General features: G+C 40.0%; 4 non-coding genes across 4 annotated transcripts; 1 reads left to right on the top strand and 3 right to left on the bottom strand.

Moving 5' to 3' along the window:
• Positions 1-824: 824 nt before the first annotated feature.
• Positions 825-906, bottom strand: trnas-gcu (transfer RNA serine (anticodon GCU)). The gene has a single exon. It is a non-coding gene; the product is annotated as a tRNA-Ser (tRNA).
• Positions 907-10,686: 9,780 nt separating this feature from the next.
• trnal-uaa (transfer RNA leucine (anticodon UAA)) lies at positions 10,687-10,769 on the bottom strand. The gene has a single exon. It is a non-coding gene; the product is annotated as a tRNA-Leu (tRNA).
• Positions 10,770-14,326: 3,557 nt separating this feature from the next.
• Positions 14,327-14,414, bottom strand: trnay-gua (transfer RNA tyrosine (anticodon GUA)). The gene is given in 2 exon segments: positions 14,327-14,362; positions 14,378-14,414. It is a non-coding gene; the product is annotated as a tRNA-Tyr (tRNA).
• A 1,581-nt stretch (positions 14,415-15,995) lies between these two features.
• On the top strand, positions 15,996-16,067 carry trnai-uau (transfer RNA isoleucine (anticodon UAU)). Its single transcript has one exon. It is a non-coding gene; the product is annotated as a tRNA-Ile (tRNA).
• Positions 16,068-21,358: the final 5,291 nt, after the last annotated feature.

The following is a 21,358-nucleotide window of genomic DNA, read 5'->3' on the forward strand; positions in this document are numbered from 1 at the left end:
ATGAGAAGAGGATCATGGTGACACTCAAAACATCCCTGCCTTTGTTTCTTTCGAGGACTAATGGATTATTGAGGTGCAAACATCGGTTCAAATCAAAACTCCGCTACTGCAGTTGCTTCTTGGAGAGTTTCTTCAAATCTTTCAACTGAACGTCGATATCTTGGGATATTAACGATGATATACAGAGTGGTTTTCTTTTGATCGAAAATTTTATTAAAATATGAGCCTCTTTTACCTTTGTCTTGGATGTTTCGCAAGGTATAATACTTTCCCTTGCATCCTCAGATAAACATTCTAAATACCACAAAGTTACAATATATGGAATAGCATTTACTTTTACATATATTTTAAAATTTACTCTTATTTAAAGCTACATTTAGTGCTAGGTAAAGATAACGTTGCTAATACTGATGTAGTAGAAATGTAAGATGAATTGATAGCTTTATTTGAGGTAAAAAAAAAGTCCTAAAACGCCTCCTGTAACAGGTAAGGACTCATATCTAGATTCAACTCCAAACGTTGCTATTGCATATTATTTAAACACGACCTGTTTCAGCTTCTGGTGAGTGCAGTTTTTCCTAATTGAAATTAACAAGAACATTTTTCAAGATGTACCATGTCCCAAAACCGTTCATCAGGACTACTATTAATATCAGGTGAAAGCAGTACAAAACATAAGTGTAACCTAAATATTAAGAGACTATTGTCTGTCAGCTACTGTTGTAAGCCATGTTCAGCCAACGCTAGAAATATTACTGCTCTACTACAGTAGCAAAAGTGCACAAACCCGACTTAGAAATGGATCACAAGTCAGAAGCTCAAGACGACGAGGATGGGATTCGAACCCACGCGTGCAGAGCACAATGGATTAGCAGTCCATCGCCTTAACCACTCGGCCACCTCGTCGAGAAAGTCAGCCCCTTCGGACATGAGTTGGCGCGCTCAAGATCATCTTTCTTCATTCTTGAGGGTCATTTTCCTCTTCCACCTGCCATTTCACTATTTTGCTGTGATGTCAATCCACCAGGCGTGTCCTGTGCTTCAGTGGCGAGTATAGAGGACACCCTGTTGTACACGGAAAGCACATCGATCTCCTTGGATATGAAAAGTGCCAGATAAAAGCCATTTCTCATCCTGTCTCTTAGTATCGGGGCTGCTAGTGCATGAAAAGGAGGCAACTTGCTCGGCGAGCAGGCTCAGCGCACACCGAACGCAGATGTCTCAGAGCGGTATGTCCACGTGGCTGTAAGCATAGTGCTCTGCCGGCGCCGTGGTTTAGCTGGTTAAAGCACCTGTTTAATAAAGAGGAAATTCTGTGTTCAAATTCTAGCGAAGCCTTTCTTCCTGTCTTGTTTTACAGAACAGATCATTTGGGACACTCACAGAGGGCTTGATTTGGTTTAATGCATGTATTCATTTCCTTTGTGGAACTTTTTTAAATCATATATCTTACGAAAGATGAAATGTGAGCGAATTTTGTGTTCACCAAAAGTATGTAAATGCCAAAAAGCGGCGGGTAAGCGTTTCTGTGGTGCATTTGGTTGGCGTGTTCGGCTCTTAACCCAACGTTGGGTGTTTTGAGCCCACCCAGGGACGCACTTCCTCCCATAGTAAACATCATCACCACAGATATTTAATTTGTCCGCAAAACCTTAACTATTTTGATATTTGCAGTAGTAAACAATTGAGGGTTGGTCAGAGGTAAAGACTGCGATAGAGTCAACATTACCGGGAATTTCCAATAATTACCGACAAGGGCAACTTCCAAGCAGATAGTATTCACCCATGGAAATTTATGTTCCAATGTGTGGCGGGAGAATTCACTTATACTCCTGTTGCATCCTCAGCTAAAATAATTAAAAATACAGTGCAAAATTATCTGAGAACTTGACAAGCAAAAACGACAGATCGCCGGAGTTATATTTTAATATTTTCGTATATTTACCTTAATTTGAATTCTAAATGTTAACCTAGTGCTGTTCAATATAATGTAATTTTGTTGTACTTTTAAAATATTTTAGCTGAGGATGCGAGGGAGGATATTACACCTTGCCAAACATCTAAAATAACTGTAAAAGAGGCTGGCATTTTAATAAAACAGGCGATCAAAAGAAAGCTACAAATAGTATGGTATTATGCTCAATATCCCTCGATATTAAAAGTCAGATGAGGAATTTGAAGAAACTATCAAAGAAGCAACATAGCAGAGGATGTTGATTTTGAACCAATGTTTGCACGTCAATAATCCAGCAGTCTTCGCTTGCCAGACTTCCTCAAGATATTCGGTGTTCTATACAGAAAATCGAAAATAAAGCGCAAATGTGGCAAGAGGGGTGGTCCGAAGCAAAGACTGCGGTAGTGGAGGAAAAAACTCCGCACGATGACTCGTGTCTAATATTCGGCCCCTGAAAGGCATCATATTCGTTGAATTGCTTGTCAGCGTGTGATTTCGCAATGCCTGTGTACGGGCTTATAATTCCGGAATATCAATGGTCAGACGCTTACGATGAGTGATTGTGTTTTGTATTATTTAGATAATTGAAAATAAAACATTTTCAAATTTACAGCTCGAATGAAATAAAAAAGTTCATTTATCTCTTTTTTTTAACAACATTGCCATAACTATTCAGATACATCAGAATAGTAACTGAACGTGACAGGACTTTATTGGATTTTAGGAAATTTATTTTTGCGCATCTTCGCCTACGATCAGGAATACCTTCCTGTTTTCAGCGTGTTTATTGTTTCTGCCTGTGATCTCGGAAAGAAAGACCCAGTAAATGTTCACCGCGTTTGCTGTGGTTTGAGAGGAGTGTATGAAGGTAATAAAGCAGGGAGGACGCGTGCATTCCGCATGGGGAGCGCAGAGTAATGAGCCGCACCTGCAGCTCGCTGAGTCTTTTCTCATATAACCGCTCAGCCTGGACACACAGCGCCTCCAGCCTGTGTTGGAGATTTGCAGTTCAGAAAACAGCTGTGTCGAGCAGAAACTGATCTTCCTGCTTTAGTTAAGGTTATTGGACGGTTACTGTGGGGGTGTAGCGCTTGTATCTCTCTTCTCTGGCTAAACACTATCTACTGTAAAGTATAGAAATAGACAGAAGCTGAAATACAGCTACAAATACTTCAGTAAGGCCAGGCACATAGGAAAGTTTAATACACATGTTCTATGAATCACTTTGCCTAGATTTTCGAACTCTGTTCGAGCTCTGATATACTGTAATCGTCTCGGCTCCTGCCGCTGTCACTGGGAGAGTGACTGCATTCCGTAGGGCTACAGGTTGATTTCACAATGCCACATTTAGTGAAATACAGGAGAAACCGCAAGGAAAACAATGTTTTAATAAATCTTCTTCTGTTTTTTTTTATTGCGGTCTTTCACATTTGAATGCATACCTTGCAGTAAATCTTTCCAGATTACAGGCAGCACAAAGTTCTTAAGGCAGAATTCGAAGCCTATTTGACTTTCTGCTGATCACATTGAAGAGTTCACGAAGCATTTCCCTGCCTATCATGTGCCCGCAAACTGGTTTCTCCATTTTTCCGTGTTAGCGAGCACAACAGTCGGGAAACATGTAAGATAGTAGCTGTAAGGAGTGGGATATGAACCCACCCGTCTATTCAGAGGACCGGGACACCCAAGCAAGGAAAGACAAGAGTTCTTGAGTTGGGCGCCTTAGACCACTCGGCCATCCTGACGAGCTAGATAAAACGGTCTGTTAAAAGCACCAGTAAAGTAAATGCTTTGCAGGAGACGCGCCAAGTTCCCTGTTGGAGCCTAAACGGTTCGCGGAAATCAAATTTTCGGATCGATTCAGAGTGTGCTTTACAGCCTTTGTGTAATATTTTGACACTGTTATTTAGACAGCGCCAACCAGTCTGACCTCCTACAACTTTCGGTGCCGGCTGACTAGGTCTTACAGCAGCTGCAGCCAGAGTAGCCGTAATGGCAACACAGTGCTTGGAGTTCGGCTATTCTTCTGCAGAACCAGCGGTATCGGAATATATTGATCCGCATAAGAAGCGCGTTCGGTTTCTGATCGTTTTTATTGAGCGCTGCTCTAAACTTTACATTTGCTCGTACTAGTTTTCCCTATGAACAAAAGACATTTCCCTAATTACATGATTTCACTTTTTTCTTATCAACAAGTAGAAAGAAATAAAATATAATTCCATATAAAAGCCCCAGGCAGGATGGTTGGTGGTCTAAGGCGTTGCATTCAGGTTGCAGTTTCTCCTTGAGGCGTTTGTTGAAATTCCACTTCTGACAAAGAAGTTAGAGTAGAAACGATAAAATCCCTAGGTAGAAAACATCTCTCATTTCACGTGTTTAATGTTAATTGTCTCAGTGGTTGCCTCGGTGATTGATGGATCTTCTCTCTTGCAGGGTGACGGCAAACGTCTTCAGAGAGGGAGTCTCACACGCACGGCTTTTCTTCATCAAGAGCGGAGACAACAGAAACAGGCTTCAAACTGAAATGAATTACTTCTTGAGCGTTTATGACCGTCTATAAAAAGCTGAGAGCAGGTGAAAACGTCTTTTGAAATGAGGAAATGTCTGCTGACAGTAAACAGAGCTCACGCTGAGCTCCGGACAAGTGCTCCTCGTTAGTACAGTGCTGAGTACACCCGCTTGTTGCGCGGGAGACCGGGGTACGTTTCTGTGACAGGGCGCTGGTTTAATTTTTTAACAACCTGACTTCACTTAAAAAGTGTGTACTGTGTTCTAAGTTTCGGACTAGTTAGTGTGGTAGAATATGGAGATCATCCCCAGCTCTGAGCTCAAATGCAACAACATGTCATGCTGAACAAAGTCAGAGCCCAGCTGAACTCAGTGTAGTGCTCAGGACTCGGGAGCATTGTTGAGTTCTAATTAGTACGAACTGCAGGGGTTCTGAATCAGAACATTTCAATTTATCTGATCAGTAAATTAAAATGCAGGACACTGTAAAATAGGATTATTACTGTGTCTCTGTCTCGTTTGTCCCTCACAGTTTAAAAGATACCAGAAAGGACACACAACTACTAATGTGATACTTATTGGAAATAGTCCCAAAACAAGCACGTCTGGCAGCTGGTAGACTCCTGTAATTTTGCAGTGACAGAACACTTAGAAGATTTGCAATCTATTTAAATATGAATTTACTAAATTTCAGTTCTCTTCACTCCCCGGCATAACTGAACTCTCACTATCGCATACTAAAGGCTTATATGCATTAGCTGTGATAAAGCTTCTAATAAACACATAATGAAACTTAGTTTTGTTCCTCATGATCCTCTTCTCGATCCAAATGAAATGTTTAATATGATCCCCCGAGAAAAAAAAAATGAGTCCATTTCTGCCTGGAATGATTGATGCCTCATCAAACATTTTGTAATATCCCCGGAAGTTTATACAGTAGAATCCTGGTTCGTCGGTTAAATTCAAGGTAAAAAAGACTAAGGAAACGAGTGGGAAACGATGTCGATCTGTGATTTAAATCATCCGGAACATTGCACAACATTGGGCAGTATGTGACAGAGAGCAGCACCTGACATCCCTTCGATAGCTCAGCTGGTAGAGTGAAGGACAGTAGTGGGAACAGCTGGGAATCCTTAAATTGCTAGTTTGACTCCGGCTCGAAGGAAGGTACTTTAATCAAATAATTAAAATAGCGAATTTGTTTCATTCAGACATTGATCAAAAGCTCAATAAATGAAGCAGAGGCTCCTGTTCTGAATTCAGCTCACGTCTGATTGTCTTGTTTTGGCCAAGATCTGATCTTTCAATTAAGGGACTACTCTGTCTGCTTTGTAATTCAAAAATACATACAAATGTCAAGTTTTTTTTAGATATAAAGGTTTTCTCTGTTTTCAAAGGATAGCTACTTAATTGGCTTTATGATTTGGTATTGATTTTGTATCGTTGTATTATTAAGTTTGTGCTTTCTGTGTTTTTATCGTATTGTGAACTTATTTTTTAAACAAATGCTTACAAAGCCAGACAAGGCACACATCTGTTTATACCAGCGGTGAATTGTACATTTTTATTAAGTACAATCTACTGTGCACTTTTGGGAGTATAACAGGTTCGATATAAAGTGGCAAAAATATAAAAGGGAAAAATACCCCAGACTGCGTGTAAAGGCCTCGTTGTGACTGTTTTATTTTTAGATAAAGATGGCGTACTGTGCACAAAATGTTGCAGAAACACAATCTGATATTTTAATAACTATTATTTTAATAATTTGATAAGTATGAGGCCCCGGATCCAAATCTTCAGTCCTGATATTTTTAAAAATGATATCTTCCCTTCCTCTCGTGGAAGTCACACGATGTGAACAATTGTTTTTTTTTTCACGTTGCGAAAAAAGAGCCTCAGACGCACAGTCAACAGTAACCAAACCAGGATGGATTCAGCTGGGAGCCGGACTGAGCTCATTCTCACTCCCTGTGCTGAAAACAGAATTATCTCTTCCCCGAACATCGTCTACAGCTGCTAGATATTGCTCTGCGTCCTACTGCTCCAGCAATTCCTTTGACCAAAGACAGATCACTTGTGCGCTTTTAACCTTCTTGCAGCTACAGGCGAGACTGAAGCTGGAGATGTGAAGGCACCCGCTGGTGCATGTTCTCTAAATTTCACAATCGCGACAGACTTCTCTTTTTTTAAAAAAAGTAGATATAGCCCTGAAAAAAGCATTAGCTTTATCAGTTTTTACATTAATCAAACATGATATTTTTATTACATTTGTTTAAACATATATAGCGCTTTTCTGGACACTCCACTCAAAGCGCTTTAGAGGTAATGGGGACTCCCCTAGTGCGCCAGAACACTCACCACACATCAGCTATTAGTGGGGAGGAGAGCAGAGTGATGAAGCCAGTTCAGAGATGGGGATTATTAGGAGGCCATGACTGGTAAGGGTCAATGGGAAATTTGGCCAGGATGCCGGGGTTACACCCCTACTCTTTCGAGAGACGACCTGGGATTTTTAATGACCACAGAGTCAGGACCTCGGTTTTACGTCTCAGCCAAAGGACGGCACCTGTTTACAGTCCAGTGTCCCCGTCATAATACTGGGGCATTAGAACCCACACAGACCCGCCCAGCGACAGAAACCAGACGGTACCGTGTGTCGGGCTCGGCTGCGAGCAGGACAATGACGTTACGGGGACAAAGTAGAGAAAATCAAAACGGTTCTATAAAAGACCTGTGTCAGCTGTCAGTTCACAGTCTGGACTCTAAATCCACTGATCCAATTTCAAATATCTCTAACACCTGAGCTGCGGCTTCTTTCGAGTAGTTATTCAGGAGAACATTATGTTAATCATATAGATGAAACGTTTAATATATTCAGGTGGGTAGCTACGTCAGCATTCGAATCTGCAAAGGAACAAGTAATACTGTAGGTTTATTCCATGCTGAAAATAGAAGAGAGAAAACAAACCTGAAGAAGGTTTCACAGCTGAAACGTTATGTTTTCTCTCTTCTCTTTTCAGCATGGAATAAACCTATTCCCAGTGGGCGGTGATTCGTCGAATATACGTATATTCACAGCGAAAATACGGCTATACGTATATAAACGTCGTTGCGACGTATAATCAAAGTCGAATTGCAACCGTAAAATTGACGACATTAATAAACGCATATATAACGTCGAAAACACATCTAACACAGTGCCTGAGGCTTTTTACTGTATATATCGTGTGTGCCGCAACTAGGAGTATACGGCACTCTGCATAGTGTACGAAGTAAATTTATTTTATTATTTTATTAATAAATATAATAAATAAATTAATTACTGCGAAAATAATTTACTTCGTACACTGTGCAGAGTGCCGTATACTCCTAGTTTTAAAACTGACAAAAATGTAGAAAACACGTTTCTCACTTAGAATTTAAGATGAGGGTGGGGTATTACTAGTAGCGGCGCAGAACTCACCATGGTGCAATTCATTTACGTGACGGGCTAGTGGTTTAATGGATAACGCGTCTGATTTCGTTTTATAAGATTGTCGATTCGACTTCTCCCGGGGTTTTGTGATTTAAATCAGGCTTTTTGTGCAGTGTGCCTTTTCTCTTGTCGTGTTCAAGATGATTCGCTGCATAAGCTCCTGATTGGGTGTTTTGTACTGCTCTGTTATTTCATTCAGATTACTTAAGTGGTGTACAGATAAAACCCAACTGCGTGGTGTAATTTCCGGGTTCGGCAAACACATGCAACACAGCACCTGCAAACACATCAGCTGATCTCGACGTGAGTTGAACACACAACTTTCTGATCTGGAGTCAGACACGCTACCATTGCACCACTAGGTCACTCGCCACAAGTGCTTTTAACTCCCCCAAAGAGAAAAATCAGCGTCCCTGAAAAAGATTTTTTTCATTCTCTCCTGTGAGGAGCGCCGCTCTTCCAACGAGGGTCTCTTCTTCCCAGACCACAGATTATTCTTCCCGCCAGTCTCTCTCACAGAGAGCAGACACACCGTCTCCACTAATGTGTTTACTACATCTATATATCTGACCCCCTACAGCCCCGATATACAGCCCGGATATTCGATATTCCCCAATAAAGAACAAAAAATATTCCTGGAAAGGATATTTACCACCAGCCTCGTGAACATCACATCTTGACCTCTTCAAGGAGGAGCACAATTAACACAGAATCCTCTCTCCATTTAGCAAATAACACAAAACACTGTTTACATGTCAAGACAGAAATCCAGGCTGCTCCAGGTGAGGCTTAAACTCACAACCTCGGCATGACCACTAATGATGTCATTTTACATGGCCTGAACCAGGAAAGAGTTTGGAAGTTATGTCAAGAAGTTATGGTGTTGTTTTAATACTTGCCTACTCTTTTAATTTTTCGGTCAAATCTTTTATTTGGGAGTACTTTCAATTGATGTTAATCCTTGTCCCGATGCACGATTCTGGGCCATGGTGCATCTTGAATAATGTTCTTATAGGCTTCAGTTTGGAAAAGTGCGCTCTTCAGAAGCTACCGAAACCGCTAATGGTTACATAACACTTAATGCAAAAGCAACGGTCGGGTTTGAAAAAGAATATTACTTGCTATGAATACAAACACTGTTACAGGAGGGGTGTTAGGGCTATTTTAGCTTAGATCATCCATTCATCTTACATTTCTTCTCCATCTATATCAACAGCGAAATCGCTACTGAGCGCTAAAGGCAGGTCCTGGCAATACAATCTTCTTAAGAAAACATTTTTCAAACTATTTCTACTACCATACGTCAAGTAAAAGATACCGATTGCACGCAACTAATAAAATCTCTTTTCCAGGGACGTTGTAGCTAGATGCAAATTACAATCGAAAATGTATCAGCTTTAAAATTTTCTTTTGGATCCACAGGATGATCAGCATGAACCATCAAAGAGCCTGTAGCTGCAAGAAGGTTAAAAGCGCACAAGTGATCTGTCTTTGGTCAAAGGAATTGCTGGAGCAGTAGGACGCAGAGCAATATCTAGCAGCTGTAGACGATGTTCGGGGAAGAGATAATTCTGTTTTCAGCACAGGGAGTGAGAATGAGCTCAGTCCGGCTCCCAGCAGAATCCATTCTGGTTTGGTTACTGTCAGACTGTGCGTCTGAGGCTCTTTGGATCGCAACATGAAAAAAAAAAAGAACAAAAAACATTTGCTCACATCTTGTGATTTCCACGAGAGGAAGAGAAGATATCACAATATCGTGCACAGTACGCCATTTTTTTCTAAAAATACAGTAGATTGTACTTAATAAAAATGTACAATTCATCGCTGGTATAAACAGATGTGTGCTGTGTTTGCCTTTGTAAGCATTTGTTTAAAAAAGAAGTTCACAATATGATAAAAAACACAGAAAGCACAAACTTAATAATATAACGATACGAAATCAATACCAAATCATAAAGCCAATTAAGTACCTATCCTTTGAAAACAGTGACATTTGTATCTACTTTTGAATTACAAATCAGACAGAGTAGTCTCTTAGTTCAAAGATCAGATCTTGGCCAAAACAAGACAATTAGATGTTAGTTGAATTCGGAACAAGAGCCTCTGCTTCATCGTTTATTGAGCTTTTGATCAACGTCTGAGTGAAAAAGATTCGCTATTTTAACTCTTTGATTAAAGTTCACAAAAGCACCTTCCTTCGAGCTGGAGTGAAAACAGCGACTTAAGGATTCCTAACTGTTTCTAATATAGTCCGCCACGCTACCAACTGAGCTATCGAAGGGATCTAAAGTACTCCTCTCTGGCACATATTGCCCAATGTAGTGAAATATTCCGGGTGATTAATTCGACATCAAGTTTCCAACTCGTTTCCTTAGTCTTGTTTACCTTGAATTTAAGCCACAAACCAGGATTCTACTGTATAAACTTCCGGGGATGTACAAAATGTTTGATGGGGCATCAATCATTACAGGCGGAAATTCACTCCTTTTTTTTCTCGAGGCATCATATTAAACATTTCATTTGGATCGAGAAGAGGATCATCATGAGAGACAGAACAAACTGTTTGATTCCGTCTTTATTGGGAGCTGTATCACAGCTAATGGATGTAAAGCCTTCAGTATGCGATAGTGAGAGTTCAGTTATGCCAGGGAGTGGGAGTGAAGAGAACTGAACTGAAATTGAGTAAATTCATATTTAAATAGAGTGTAAATCATCAAAGTGTTCTGTCACTTAAAGCTTATTACAACACTACCAGGAGTGGGGATCGAACCCACGTGGACTTTCGTCTATTGGATCTTAAGTCCAACGCCTTAACCACTCGGCCATCCTGGTCTACAGCAACATGCTGCTCAGTTGTTTAACATTTAAATATGATTCAACAATTAAAAAAAATTAAACCAGCGCCCTGTCACAGAAACGTACCTCGGTCTCCCGCGCAACAAGCAGGGGTACTCAGCACTGTACTAACGAGGAGCGCTTGTCCACAGCTCAGCGTGAGCTCTGTTTGCTGTCAGCAGACATTTCCTCATTTCAAAAGACGTTTTCGCCTGCTCTCAGTAATTAATGTCGGTTTGAAGTCTGTTCCTGTTGTCTCCACTCTTGACGAAGAGCAGCCTTACGTAGGAGACTCCCTCTCTCAAGAAGTTTGCCATCACCCTGCAAGAGAGAAGAGCCATCAACCACCAAGACACTTAACATTAAACACATGAAATGTGAGATGTTTTCTACTTAGGGATGTTATCGTTTCCACTCTAACTTCTTTGTCAGAAGTGGGATTTGAACAAACATCTCAAGGGGAAACTACAACCTGAACGCAACGCCTTGGACCACCAGCCATCTTGCCTGTGGCTCTTAAATGGAATGATATGTTTTATTTATTTCTACTTGATGATAAGGGAAAAAAAGTTAAATGTAATTAGGGAAATGTCTTTTTTCATGGGGAAAACAAGTCTAAGCAAATGTAAAGTTTAGAGCAGCACTCAATAAAAACTATCTGAAACCGGTAGCGCTTCTTATGCGGATCAGTATATTCCGATACCAGTAGTTCTGCAGAAGAAATAAGAAAAGCTGAACTCCAAGCACTGTGTTGCCATTACTGCTACTGTGGCTGTAGCTGCTATAAGATCTACTCAGCGGGCACAGAATGTTGTATGAGGTCGGACTGGTTTGCGATGTCTAAATAACAGTATGCGAATTTAAGCTTATTTAAATAAGAGTATTTAGAATATAATACATGCTCCAAAAGCGTTAATCCTTCAGTGGCTGCTATTTGAAACGCCTTCATAAATGACACGTAATAGAAATTTATGCAGCTAGATTTTATGCTTCACCATACATTGCAGTCATGAAAATAAATCAATTTTCTTTAACACCTCTGGAAAAAGTTCTTCTGTGGAGCAGGTTTCAGACCTCTGCGTACAGCGCCCTTGATGTCATTTTATTTTTACAGCAGCAAGCATCCTGAAAGTTTTTTTTTATATTTTTTTATTTGAACAACAAAAATACATATAATACAAAAAAGAGCACATATGACGTATCAACAACATCGTCAGGGGCACGTGCTATAATCCAATTACACTTTCTGAAAAATCTACTGTCCAGGCAAATGTACATGCTGATCTACAGAGTTCTTTTCTGCACTGAGCTGCTCATTTGAAATCCAGAAGGCAACACAGACGTGCTCCTATACCAAGAGTCTTATCTGGACCACCTGGGTAAAAAAACAGGAAACCTAAGCACTAATCTATACTGACAGCTTTTGAAAAGGAGCTCTGTAATATGCACAAATACAAAGACAAGGTATACATACTCCATAGGTTTAAAATTCAGGAATATGAATGGTCAATTGTTTACAATTGGAGTTTTTATGTTTCGTATGATTTAGCGACTTTTTTACAACATGTAAAAAAAAAACAGCACACCTAAATGACAAAGCCTTAGAGCTACAGAGAAAAACAAATTGCGTTTAAAGTAATTTTAAAGGCTCGAGATAACATTGCACTATAAACGCAAATGTTTGTTTTCTTTGTCGCACTTACGTTTTGTTTCATGCAGTTTATTTCTGACACAAGACATAACAAGCTTGTGTATTTATGACAAAAAAGCAGGGCAACAATTTTCATTGACCTTGAAACTAAAATTGTTAAAAAGTAAGTTAAATGCACATATAGTAAATATATTTTCTCATATAATGGTGTGTTTTTTTTGTCTAAGAATCCTTCATGAATGGTTTAACAGACACTTTGCATGATTAAAACAAACATTTACGAATTTTAACGTTTTATACAATAAAGTTTTATTGTGAACATGAGCCCTGTTTATCGATATCACCAATACAGTTCTGGATTTTATTCTGCCTTCCTATGCACAGATGAATTTTCTTTCACACAACAGCTCGCATGTGTGGTAGGGTATTAAAAGAATGATGTTGGCTTTTAATTGATAAACCATTTGCGTTTATACAAAATCACAATGCGTTGTCGCAGACATTGGGACATTCTCTGTTTAAACACCTGTCGTTTTCTCTTATATTGGCTCCTGTGCTTCGGTCCATTTGAGAGAGGAGAAGACACTGAAAAAGTCTTGTGAAAGTGGATTTTGCACCTGCGCCAATGCTGTAGTGGTATCATACAGACGCTCATACAAATCCATCACACGCTGAAAGCTCCGGAAGGCAACATAAAATATTGCTCTGTCTGTTGGTGGATTAGGTATGCACGCTTTTTTAATGTAAAATGCAATGTAAAAAGATCAAATTTGATTCAAAATCGATTAATGTAAAAACCGATAAAGCTCATGTTTTTTATCTAGTTTTATCTATATCTAGTTTTTCAAAGGTCTTTTAAAAAAAATGTTTATCGCGATTGTGAAAGTTAGAGAAGGTGTACCAGCGGGTGCCTTCATATCGCCAGCGTCAGTCTCGCCTGTAGCTGCGAGAAGGTTAAAAGCGCACAAGTGATCTGTCTTTCGTCAAAATAATTGCTAGAGCAGCACGACGCAGAGTACCATCCAGCAGCTGTAGATGGTATTCGGGGAAGAGCTGATTCTGTTTTTAGCACAGAGAATGAGCTCAGTCCGGCTCCCAGCAGAATCCATTCTGGTTTGGTTACTGTCAGACTGGGCGTCTGAGGCTCTTTGGATCGCAACGTGAAAAAAAAAGAACAAAAAACAATTGCTCACATCGTGTGATTTCCACAAGAGGAAGGGAAGATATCACTTTAAAAAAAAAAACAGAACTGAATATTTGGATCCGGGGCCTCATACTTATCAAATTATTAAAATAATAATTATTAAAATATCAGATTGTGTTTCTGCAACATTTCGTGCACAGTACGCCGTATTTAACAATAAAACAACAGTCACAACGAGGGCTTTACACGCAGTCCGGGGTATTTTCCCCTTTTATATTTTTCCCACTTTATATCGAACCTGTTATACTCCCAAAAGTGCAGAGTAGCTTGTAAATATAAATGTACAATTCACCGCTGGTATAAACAGATGTGTGCCTTGTTTGCCTTTGTAAGCATTTGTTTAAAAAATAAGTCCACAATACGTTAAAAACACAAAAAACACAAACTTAATAATATAACGATACAAAATCAATACCAAATCATAAAGGCAATTAAGTACATATCCTTTCCTTTGAAAACAGAGAACACCTTTATATCTACAAAAAAAAAAACGTGACATTTGTATATACTTTTGAATTACAAAGCCGACAGAGTAGTCCCTTAATTCAAAGATCAGATTTTGGCTAAAACAAGACATTCAGACGGGAGTTTAATTCGGTACAAGAGCCTCTGCTTCGTGGTTTATTGAGCTTTTGATCAACGTCTGATTGAAAAAGATTCGCTATTTTAACTCTTTGATTAAAGTTCACGAAAGCACCTTCCCTCGAGCTGGAGTCGAACCAGCGACCTAAGGATGCCTCACCATTTCCACTACAGTTCTCCGCTCTACCAACTGAGCTATCGAAGGGAAGGTGGGCATACTGTTTATCTTGAATTTAAGCCACGAATCAGGTTTCTGCAGTATGAACTTCCAGGGATATTACAAAATGTTTGATGGGGCATCAATCGTTCCAGGCGGATATTGACACCTTTTTTTCTCGAGGGATCATATTAAACATTTCATTAGTATCGAGAGGAGGATCACCATGAGACACAGAACAGTTTCATTCTGTCTTTATTAGAAAGTAGTGTTTGTGCTACATTAATAATATTTTCGTGGAAATATAGAAGTTGTCATTTTTAAAACTTATATTTGAATCGAAATGTGGTTTTGAGTTAAATATTAGCATGTTAATGTAATTAGTTTTTGTCATTACTATATATATTCCCATGTTACTATAATTTGTAGCTGAAGTTTACTAGTTGTGTTTTTTATGATGATTATCATGTTTATTACAATATTGTATAAAATGCATAATTTGAACTACATATTTTTCAGGTGTGAATAATTGTATATTTTCAGAATAAATTTCTAAACCAAATCATTGGCTTGATTTACTAGTTTCTACACCTGTAAGACCTATCTTTGATGTATAATAGACCTTTAACTACATAGGTATAACAGTCCTCTAAATGTATCCGTATAATAGAACTCCAACCATTTATGTATAATGGACATACTGTATAATCAGAGATGTCTAATTGACGTATAATGATATACGTATATTAGAATTTCATTCTAGACCCATTACGGACCACATTTATATGTCTAAGGTATGCGTTTAATCAACATACTGTATATTCTACAGTACATCTTTTGCCCACTGGGGAGACACTACAACAGGTAACACCCCGTGTGAAAAATCATGAGCATCTGTAAAAGCTCTCTACCTGCCCGCTCTTAACAGAGATGTGACGAGGGTCTAAAGGGACATTTTGAGCCGTAGAAACATTTTATCATTCTGTACTTTCCTGTGCAGTCAGGCCAATTCCACTTCAACTGCGCCTGACAACGGAGGTCGTTTTGAAAACAACGAGAGTAAAGGGACACTGCACGTCTGCAGAACATCACGTCCGAGTTTCAGGACAGTAACATCAGAGATTGGAAGCTAGGGAGTTTCAGGTCTGTTATAGGTTCATGAAAGTCATACCTTTGCAATAAATATTCCAGAATCCCAGTCAAATCCAGTACAATTGCTGCACAGATCTGCATTCTACAATAAGAAAACTGTCCGTTTAATCAAACACACCGCATAAAGCATTTTTAAAACAGGAGATATTGTTTTGGAATGCATCTTTCTATAAAAATAAAATGATTTGAAGGGCGCTATAAGCAGAGGTGTGAAAGCCTGCTCTACAAAAGAACTATATCCAGAGGTGCCAAATAAGTCGAGGTTTCACCTCGTGAGAGAAAGCATCTCAGAAAACGAAGTTGCAGTCGCTTCCATGCGTCATAACACCACTAGGTCAAACAACAAGAGCTGAAGAGCCGCTGTCGAGAGTAACGCGGCCGAGCGTTCTAAGGAGCTGACTTAAACCTCCAGTCTCTTCATGAGCATCTGTTGGAGTCACACCGCTGCTATGTATCTCCTTGTTAAAAATCTTTCCAGGCGTGGTGGCCAAGTGGTAAGGTGTTGGTTTTATAAACCCAAGTTTGTGGGTTCAAGCCCCACCTGTGTCTGCTCCATTTGTCACCACTCTCCTTTAGTTTCAAAGTCTTAAAAAAACTCGCAATGTAGGAGTCTCTATAGTAAGAAGAACATAAGTGTCACCAGTAATTAGGGTTCTTGCATATTCTGCCCTGTTTTTTATTCTACAAAGCCTGTTTTTCTTCACACCCATCTTCCAAATGATCGCCTCAGCATTGGGAAGGAACGTGCATTTGGTATAGACCCACTCCACAGTCTGATCACAAACAGATCGAGTGAGCTGTCAGTCTAGGTTGGAAGTAAGGTTCGAAAGCACTTAAAATCTGACTTAGGAACGAGAAGACTGTGTTTTTTTTCTTTAAACAAGTAAACGATAAAATTATATAAGTAGTGGGACAAAACATTGTCTGCCTGCAAGACTATGTCATGCTAAACGCCACAAATTGTTTTCGTCCAGTCGTGTCAATCGTCCTAAAGTTACGGAAAATCAGATGCAACTGGTGCATTCAGCATACATTTCTTCAGGATAGTCGTATGGTTTAAAATAATGCATTCATAGGTTCGTGTCTTTTAAGCTTTGTGTTCCGCTCTCCAAATAGAGGCTTGGGTTCAAATCCCACTCCTGACATTTTTACCCTGTCTTACACTGTTCCAGTCCTCTTGTGCTCGCTGGCAATCACAATAGGAGGCAAACGGAGAAAATGCTTAGCAAGAACATAATGGACAGGAAAAAGCTTAGTGAATGCTTGAATGTGATTAGCAGAAGTAAGGTATGCATTCAAATGTTGAAGCCCGAATTATAAAAGCAGCAGAAGAAAGGTGCAGCACAATGCAATTTGTGAGAATTTGTGGGTTTTTATGCTGCTTGGACTTCTTTCAAGCCTACGAAGGGAGTCACCCCTTTTCATTTTCATTTTCAAACTTCAGAACCGAATAACAAAAAGGTTTCATGTAAGACAGCATTCCGTTGGAAATACCGGTTCCACAATGTATTTGGCGAACCTGAATGAAATATTTTAGTGCCTGCTCAAATGCGAGGAATTAAAAAAAAACCTGGAAAATCAACTCTTGCAGTAAATGTCATAAATTTAAAGCGTGTAGTCTGCATGAACAGAGCAACGCAGCAGTCTGTAAAAACAAAGCCACAAGTCCTCTTTTATCTCGGGCAGTGCATTCCAATAAGATGGCTCTGCAGAAGACATGACAAATGCCGAACTCGTTGTTGCCATTATTGCTACTCCTGCTACTGTAGTTTTAAGCTCTAATCAGCGGGCATGTACAGTTGTACAGGGGCTAGACTACTTTGCGCCGTCCAAATTCCATTATGTGAATTTAAGGTTTTATTAACAACAGCATTAACTATACAATGCGTGCTCAAAAACCGCTACACATTAGCTTAAAAAGCAGCCGTGTTTTAACAAAGTGTGGTATTCGAACAGTAAACGCTGAAGTATTTAATACTTACTTGTGAGCAGATCTTCCACGATTCAGACACACTCTTGCTCGCCCGATGCTTTCAGAGCAATATCTGAATCGAGGCTCAAAATGGAAAGAAAGCTGAATCAGGCAAAGGTCATAAGGCACCGTTTCACTGTACACTATCACGTCCTGCTTGCACTGTCCAACTAAAAGCTTAGAGGGTTCAGAAAGGACACAAAAAACCCTTGAATCCACAATCTTGAACTTAAGGGTCGCCAGGTCTCCTCTATTACAACAGTAATATTACTAGCGTTGATTCAATATAGTATAGTAGGCTGAGACTTTGAATGCAATGGGATGGTGGCCAAGAGCTAAGTTGTTGGTCTTTTAAACCTACTGTGCCTTCCTTATTCACCGCCATGTTATTTTATCTAGCTCATCAAGTAACTTGCAAAACGTCTCTACTTGTTACTCTGTCTCAAAATTGTAGTGCAAAGTTATCTGTTAAAGCCTTAACAGAATGCAGAAATCAAATATATGGGATTTGTTAAGAACTTTATTGTCTTTTCACAAATTAATACAGAATAATACAAAGAAGACATTTTATAGTCTTATATTGAAACCATGAAACCTATGCACACATTCACAAGAGATTACAATAGAAAAACGCATTTGCTCCAGAAAATTAGATCACGTATGACATTAAATAATTTCTTAAAATCACACTAAATTGCAATCTTGAAACCAAAATTAGAAATATTGAAAACAACCTTTGTTCCCCAGGAAGAAAAGCTGTTTTACACTGATGGGACCCGGTTTTAGGTAATCAAGATTGGGAAGACAACTGCGCCCTAGCAAAGGAAAATGTTACACAAACTTTGGAAAGCACACTCTGAATCCATCCGTATATTTGATTTCCAAGATCCGTTCAAGGCAACTTGGCTCGTCACAAGCAAATCATTTCAGGGAAGAAATTCAGTTTAGTCAACTACTGGTGCATTCAGCACAGCTTTTGCTCTTGCTTGTCAGGATGGCTGAGTGGTCTAAGGTGCCAAACTCAAGGATGTGTGTCTTTCAAGCTGGCTTGGGTGTTCTGGTCTCCAAATGGAGGGGTGGGCTCAAATCCCACTCCTGACAGCTTCCATTTTTACCTCTCTTGAATTGTTCCAGTGCTAGCTGACAGTGAATGACTGTAAAATCAGCAGAAGTAAGCAAGCAACTCAGTGCAATTTGTGAGTATTCTGCACTGTTAAAATCCATGGGTTTTCAGACTTTTTGGAATTCGTAGCTCAAGAAGTGACTCCTGTTTCATTTTCTATTCACCAACTCGATTTGCATTCTGCCCGTCACACCTCACAACAGAATAACAAACGGCTTCACGAGCCAAAGGATTCCCATGCAGATACAGTTTGCAACTATGTATTAGGTAACCCAAATGAAATATTTTAGTGTTGTCTCAAATGTAAGGAATTTCATGAAACCTCAGAATGGAACGCTTGCAGAAAATGGCAGCAATTCAAAGCTTGTAGGCAGCATGAACAGACCAAGGCAGCTCTAAGTTACAGCGATCTGAAGCCACAATTCCTTATTGCGCTCGGCAGTGCTTTCCGAGTCGATGGCTCTGCATAAGAAATGAGAAATGCTGGACTCCAAATACGATCTTGCCATTCCCAGTGAACAAAAGACGTATAGTATACGTCTATTAAATGCATACTTTAGACGTCTAAATGTGGTCCGCAATTCGTCTAGAATGAAATTCTAATATACGTCTATTGTTATACGTCAGTTATACGTCTATGATTAGATGTTCATTATACATAAATGGTTGGAGTTCTATTATACGGATAAATTTAGAGGACTATTATACATATATGGTTGGAGTTCTGGATAACTTTAGAGTACTATTATACGTATATGGTTAGAGGTCTATTATACGTATATGGTTAGAGGTCTATTATACGGATAACTTTAGAGGTCTATTATAAAATATTTTTATTTCTTGTCCAGAGTGAACAGAAGGAATCTTCACATGGGCTTCTGTGTTCGGTGGGCACTGTGTGAGTACAGTCTCCCTCTTGGCCCCCCTTTCCTTCTGTACAGAAGGCTTAGGAGCCTTGACCTGTTTCCACACTTTGCCTTTCTGGTGATCCACCAAAGGTTCCACTCTGAGTCGCATGCCCTTTTCTTTTTCTATCCGTTTGAGGTTGCCGTGTGACATCAAACACCTTTCAACCTCAGTGTCAATCAGTGTCTCACTGTGTAAGACATCTCCCATGGCAGTCTTGAGGTAAAAGCTTCTTGCTTTTCCTCTCTGTTTTACTGCCTGCTCTGTGACTTCAGGGGTGGAGTCAGCACTCTCTTGGGAGTGGCTGACCTCATCCAGGCAGGAACCCTTCCGCTCAATCAGATAGACTGAGGGAGGGAAAGGGGGCGGGTCTCCGCCTCCTCCAGTGGAGAGTATCAGCTCATTCACGCTTCCGGCAGCCTTGGGGAGCGGTTGTCTCTGTCCTAATAAAACTTGTTCAAGCCTGGCCAGGCGGGCGGCTACTGAATCCTTCTGCTCAGCTTTATCTAGCCCTTTCCCTCCCCCGGTGTTCTCATGGCACTTAGGACGCTGGGTGCGGTCCTGTGTGCCTGCTTTGGAACGGGGCTTAGCCAGCTCAGGAGCCTGTGCTCCTTCGAGCAGGAGGGAGTTAACCCTGCTGGCTCTGACGGCGAATACAGTCGCTTTAACAGCTTTTTGCTCAGAGCGACTTTGGACATCATACTCCCAGGCTTTCTGCGCGAATCTCCTAATATCAGTCATTTTCATGGTCTGTGCATCTGTATGCATTAAGATCATTTTTCTGACTGACGGGTGGAGATTCGCAATGAATAAACCCTTGAAATGTGTGTTTTAGCAACCATCGTTAAACTAGTACGAAATCACAGTTTTACCACAGAAAACCACAAGATCAAGTATGCAATCAACCCGGTAGATCGCAAAAGATCACAAAACACTCAAGCACTGCTTAAAGAGCAAGGGGAACTTTTTGTCTTTCGGCTTTCAGCACACTGTATTGTCGTGTATGAAACCCACAGCGTTTTATATGAATTATTCCGCTTGGTTGACTCATTTCAGTCTTGCCACGCCCACCCAGGGACGCCAAATTAAATGTAGTGTGCTCTCTGAAGGCACCAGTTCTGTAGGGTTTTGGCATTTACTGGGACAATTATTAATTGTAGCAGTAAATCACAAAATGATTCTTTTAATGGCTTTAGAATCCAATCATGAGATATAACTCAAACAACACACACACACAGGTACTAATACACGAGGATACATTTATTAATACATAGAATATGCATGTAAACCTAACAGATCTTATCGAGAGGGTTAACAGAATACAAAAGGTATATATTCAATCAGTTACGAAGAGTTACATATATCAAGAGGAAATACGTTCAGTATATCATTCAATTAGACCGTTTCGTAAATGAACTTGGTTATAACTTCTACATTGGATACTCAAAACAAGTACATAACTCTTAGGAATTAAATTGATATCAATTGGTTGGGATAACAATTGAATTCTCGAGCTGTAATGCATTGAAGTTGAATTCTCATCCAATCTCTGAGGATTCAGATCTCCTGCGGGCTCTCTGGCTCCGTGCCAGGCTGTGCTGTGCGGCTTGCGATGGTGCGCTGCTGACGCTCACTGACCGGCTAGTTAGTGTTGGCTTTAACTACCAAAGTTTGTGCACAGGAGAAAAGATGACTGTGGGTCCCAGCAAGTCAGGAAGAGGACCGGTTCGTTCCTGATGAAGCGCTAGTTCTGAATAGTGATTCAGCTGTCCACAGTTCCGACCTGTTCACAAGGCTTGCTGCTGGTGCTTACCTCAGGTGGATCCTCTGGTTACTCTC

This window comes from Atractosteus spatula, chromosome 10 (genome assembly GCF_055471065.1).
Source record: "Atractosteus spatula isolate fAtrSpa1 chromosome 10, fAtrSpa1.hap1, whole genome shotgun sequence".
Taxonomy (NCBI): domain Eukaryota; kingdom Metazoa; phylum Chordata; class Actinopteri; order Semionotiformes; family Lepisosteidae; genus Atractosteus; species Atractosteus spatula.